Source organism: Lonchura striata, chromosome 28 (assembly GCF_050655825.1).
Source record: "Lonchura striata isolate lonStrDom1 chromosome 28, ASM5065582v1, whole genome shotgun sequence".
In the NCBI taxonomy this organism is placed as follows: Eukaryota; Metazoa; Chordata; class Aves; order Passeriformes; family Estrildidae; genus Lonchura; species Lonchura striata.
This window is the reverse complement of record NC_140730.1, coordinates 8,358,373-8,364,372: the sequence shown is the minus strand read 5'-3', so window position 1 is coordinate 8,364,372 and position 6,000 is coordinate 8,358,373.

Genomic DNA, 6,000 nt, shown 5'->3' with positions numbered 1-6,000 from the left:
ATAACTTTATTAGTTCTTTCACTGTTTTCTTTAAGGATACTTTTGGCAAACCTCTCAGGAATTAAAAAGTTCCAGGTCCCATGCCATATTGATAACACAATGCAAAAGCCTGAACAAATACTTTTCTTTCTATTCCCTCTCCACCCTCCTGTTGCTGAAACAATAGGAGGTTGTGTGATAAAAGAAGATCATATTTGCTGTTCCAGAAAGACAGAGTTTTGTCCCTGCGCTACAGCTAGACTGTACATAAAAGGTCATTTCCAGGCAAAAGACACAATTTTAAACTAATTGAGTTCACACTGGAAAAGTCTTCAACATGGAGAAGTTAGATAATGCAATTTGAGAAAGACCAAGCTCATTTCTAAGGACAGAAAAGAGGCTGACTGAGACAGCACAGTTTGGTTTCTGTTTTATTTTAGGGCCTGACCTCTGTTTAAGTATTTGAGGCAATTGTAATGGTCCATGTTCGACACAGCAAAGAGCCAGGTGCTGCAGCAAGCACTAAGTTGTTAAAGTCACGAATGATCAATATAGTTTTAAGTTCAATATCTGTCTATGAAATTCCCATTCCATGGTTATATGCATTGATGGGTGCACTAAGGAATTATGAAGAGCAAGGTAGGACTTCTTAGCTTCAAAAAGTCCAGATGAATGTCATTTTAAAACCCTTTACACTGCTTACATTTATGTCCCTTATATTACTTATGTATGTCTGTAGGGAGCGCTGTGCTCCTGGACGGTTTAGATGAATGGAGACGAGTGATCTCTGAAGGCTGCTCTTAGGATATAAGATTTATTAGGAATGGAGAAAGGTCTTGCTTGGAGCTGCCAGACGCAGCACGTGGCAAGGCTTAAGGGGATGGGGGAGGGGAAAGACAAGAGGATGCTCTAGGAGACGGTGGAGGTCCTAAGAAGGGGGAAGATCCAAGAGGGGGGGAAGTTCCAAGAGAGGGGAAGTTCCAAGAGGGGGGAAGTTCCAAGAGAGGAGAGGGGAAGTTCCAAGATGGGGGAAGTTCCAAGAGAGGGGAAGATCCAAGAGGGCATCTGGCCCCTCAGAGACCCCTTATCAGGGGGCTTCAAGGTGGGCTGGAGCAAGATTTGGGCCAATGGGGTCACAGACACTTGATGTTTCAGGGGAGGGTTACAGGTGTAGGATGAACCATACATTTTAGGGATTGAGATGGAACAGTCCATTTGACTTTTGGACTTATCTGTAGGTAAGGGTATTGTCCAGCCAGTATGGAGGATTGTTTTCATCCTGGCTGTATTATTATGAATAATTATATTTATCCATCCTTCCCAACATATGTCCTTATGTCAATAATAGAAAATTGAATCTCTAATACTGATCATACTGGTTTTTATCCAGAAAAAGCTCTAATTGGGATTTCAGTTCAGAGACAGAGGAGAAAAGGGGCCACTGTAAAGAATTATGCTGAGATTGTTAAAGTTCAGTGAATTAGCATCTTAATAGCTTCTGTATGGTCAGTTTTGAACAATCTCTATGCTTTAGGCCTGACCACATTCCTCAGCCTCTTTCCTCCTCTCCCTCTGATCCCTCAGACACCTTTTCTTTAAAAGAGTTATGGCCTATGCAGCATTAGCTGTTCTTAGGACTGCAGAATAGTCCCTGCATATCTCTTGGTACTGCTTGGAGAAGCACTGTAGACAACTGGAAGAGTCTTTCACTTGAATTTTGTCATGCCTTGAAAAAACATGAAGGTGGCTACCAAGTCTTAGATATTACCAAACAGTCTCACTAGAAACAGACATTGTTGTGGTTACTGAAAGCACTACTTTCAAATATTTCTTTTAAAAAAACCCAACCATGTAAATACAAAGGACAAAATGAATAAAAAATAAACCAGCACACATCCTACAGGAAAATCCCGACATAGTAATATGTTTGACTCCAGATAACTTGCATTTTGCAAAAAACAAAACAAAACAAAACAAAAAAAAAAAAAAAAAACAAAAAAAACCTCAAGGAAACAAAAATAACTACTCAATAAGAATTGAATGAGTATTTTCATATTATAATTCCACAAATAAAATAGATGTAAATTACTACAGGATGCTTATGCCTGCCTCACAGAGATATTAGATGGAAAGGAGGGAAGTGTCTTTTTAGGATCTTTTTAAAACAGCAGCAACTTTTCACTTGATGTTTAGCTCTTAGAAATTACAGAAATTACACAGCTAAGAAAAGTTGTTAGAACAAAATGGCAAAATCAAACAGGTATAGAGAAAAGAAAGAGATAAAAAAAAAAGGCTGTCCAAAAAACAGGTTTGAATGGAATTGTCTACTTTGATGTTCTTTTAAAGGGAACCCCTTTTCAGAAGTTGTATTTCCTGAAAATCGGGTTAATTTATGGTATCTAATGATATTATCCTTCCTCTCAAACTGAGAGATTCAGCATCAGCAGAGGTTTAGATTTCTGATACAGCCCTATGACATATGGTCATCCCTATGGTCTAGCCTTTATTTTTGTGGGTTTTTATTTTGTGAACACATGCCAGACAGAACAAATAACCCCATAAACCTTTTGTCCACTGAGAGGAAGCCATTTTGCTATCAGTCAGCACAAAGAACAAGCAGAGAAGCCAGTGCAAATAAGGCAGGACAGAGCCTACAGGCAGGCTAAACCGAAAATTTGTGTTGTTCCTAATATATGTATAAATAAAAAAAATAAAATCATTATTTCTTCAACTTTGGAGATGAAAACGGTAATATATTTGAAACACTGACCAAGTCATGAGCATTGCTTTTCTAATAACTGTGAGATGAAAAAAACCAACCAACTCTATAAAATTATTAAGATCATTCCTTGCTGGAATAGCAAAGGCCAAAGAAAAACAGTCGGAAAGGTTGACTTCCAGAAAGACTAGCAAAAAGATATCATTTAGAATCTGGTCTCTGTTAAAAAGCTGGAAATAAAAATGCTGTTTTGAACTGAGTACAACTTTTCCCAAGCTTTTAACAGACACGACTGGTTTGTTACTGTAGCATAGCTATTATTTAGAGGCTTGTCAAAGGCTGTTTTATCTAGTAGGTTCTACAGACGAGTTTTGTGATAAACAGGAGGAGGTATAGAAGCGGCTCTGACTGATGGACACTGAGTTCAGTGTCTCGCAGGTGTGACTGTGTGGTGACATCCCCTGGGAAATGCTCATCTGTTTGCAAATCTGCCTGCATGCCTGCCTGCCTGCAGACAACAGAGATGTGGATGGAAATTACTGCCAGAGACTGATGAATTCCCAGTAAACACAGGGCCCTTGATTTTTCTTGACATAGTGAAGGGACGGCTCTGCTGGCATGCTGACCTCCCTCTCTGGTGATTCAGACTCATATATTCATAATGATGGGCAAACCTCCCATGCTTCTGTTTGGAGCTTAGAGACACATCAGACTACTTTGAATTGGTGAACTTTTTCTTCCTGATTTAAACATGTTTGTTTGCTTTTCCCTGAAGGGAGGTTCAATGTGAAATAGAACATGTTCTTTTTCTAGCTAATCAGAAACATATTCCTGGTGGTGTTGAATGAAGAACATACCCAAAAGGTAAGCAGGTACAAGTGGTCCTTTTGTGCACAGACACAGGCTTCCTCTGGTCTGGAGTCAGATGGAGTGGAGATTAGCAGGAGGAAAGAAATGAGACTTTGGATAACTCTCAGTTTATCATGTGGACTCTGAGTAGGAGAGCTATACAGGGTAAATACCCTACATTTACATTGGGGAATTACCGTTTCCTTGTCATCTCCCTCCTCTTTCTCCTCCCCACACTGAGTTTGATTCTCTTCTCCCTTTCTCTACTTGTTTGCTTCATTCACATGCTTGAAGTATTTCTTGTTTGGTCCCATGTCCATCAGATGACCTTTACAACACACAATGTGAGTTAAGAGCTGCGTGAAAATCTCTGCATGGTCGTTGCTTTCATACAGTTGCATAGCATGTAGGTAGCATCTCTTAGTGTTTTAAACATGCTGAAAGGATTATGCTGGCTTCATTGCACACAGAGCGTTTCACTACATTTATCCTCTGTTTTTCCAATAAGAGATATGAACCCAGTGATTTCAAAAACCTGTCTTAAAGGATCATTTCTTAGACCCCAGAGTTCACTTACTCAGTGGGGCTGTTTCCCAGAGAGGCACTAATCCTGAAAGAACCCTGATGGGAACAGTGGATGATAAATTTCTACAGCTGTACTGTAATATAAATTCAGGACAAGAAAGTTAAATGCACTTCTGTCCTGTTTTTGCAGAGGTACCTCATCACAGAGCAAGGGAAAAATAGCCCAAATTCTTCTTGGCTCCCATACATGTGGGCTTTGAAGGCAATTCTTAGTTCCACATGCCCAGTGATCAAAAAGATGGCAAGACTTCAGAGAAGCAAAAAATGGCTGGGAAGAGCAATACCCAGAGGAAAATGAAGGTGATAACATATAAACTGGTAAAAGAATGAGAAATGTTTAAACACAAAGAGTAAGATGGGTAACATTAATATAATACGATGTGGAGTTGCGTTATTTATATGTTTTATTATCCCTGTATTATGTATTGGTTTATTCCTTTGTACCCCCGTGTGCAACTTGGTTTATCCCCAGTTTTCCTGCCTTGTCCTCCCTTCCCGCCTTCCCAGTATCTATCCATCACCCTGAAAGAGGCATTTTACCCCCCCCCGGGTGCCTTGTCTATCACTCGGTGCCCCTTCCTATCCATCCAGAAGCTTCTACTCAGGGCACCGGGTGATTGGGCGAGAACCTGGGGCTCCCCCCATATCCTTCCCCCATTGGACCACGCTGTATTACCCCATCCCGGAGCCACCCCCTATCCCTATCCCCATTGGTTGTTGGATACCCCTCCCTTACAGTTTATAAGCCAGTGCAAGCACCTTGTGCTTGTTCCTGTTGGCTGGCATCGTTCTAGGATATTTGGCCCCGTTGGGCTACAATAAACTCGGACTTAGCCCCCAGCAGGATCCGCTCTTCATTTACCACCGCGAGGCTTGCTAGCACTGCCCGGAACCCACAAAGGCACTCTCCAAACCCCAGCTGGGAGCGGCGGAGGGTGCCTCCATCGCCCACTCTCGCCCCAGAGAAGAGCTAGCCGGGGCTGAGACAAAGGGAACCGGGGCGGAAGCGCGGCAGCACGCAAGATAGAATAGAATCACCAGGAAAAAAAAAAAAGACAAGAAAAAGGTTGGTATTAGGGAAAACTTCATTAAACAGAGCTCTGTTTGTTGTTTAATAAGTAGATGGGCAAATGCAGTAGTGGAAACCCTGGGAGATTTAAAATGAGACAAGGAGAAGTACCATCAGCATGCAGAAGGGAAGATTATTCTACTGCTGGGAGGTGGAATGAACCATTCATTAGAACATTCATCTGTAATATCTTAATTGGCAAAGTGACAGCAAAAAAAAAGAAGTGGGAGGTAGAGGCTGATGCTTTATTTTAATTGAAAAGAAAAAGGAGTTACACCAATTAGCTAGGAAAAGACAATGGGGACCTCCCTGATACTAATTCTAATGAATTCAGTCTATGACAACTCAATGAAATATCTTCTGTCATTGTGTTATTCAGAGAGAATATTTGCTATTAAAATTTTAATGCTATCCTTTAAAATTTTAGATTTTATTCTTAGTATGCTAGAACTTCCTTCACAAAATATTGACAAAAGAGCAGAATTTTCTGAGAATCTGAGAATTATTTAAGTTGAAAAGAACCTCTGAAGGCCATCTAATACAAGTCCCTGCTAAACGCAGATCCTTCTTTGAAGCTAGAACAGGTTGCTCAGGGTAGTACACAGCCAAATCTAGAATATTTCCAAAAATTAAAATGGTAATATTTCCTTGAGCCTCCTGCTTCAGTGTTTGATCTCCTTTGCTGTGAATTTCTTTTTCTGGAATCAAATCAGATTTTCACTTGCTATGTCTCTTCTCTTGTGCCATTAAATTGTCCCTTAAAATGACACCGTAACTATAAGATATATAAAATGAAAGT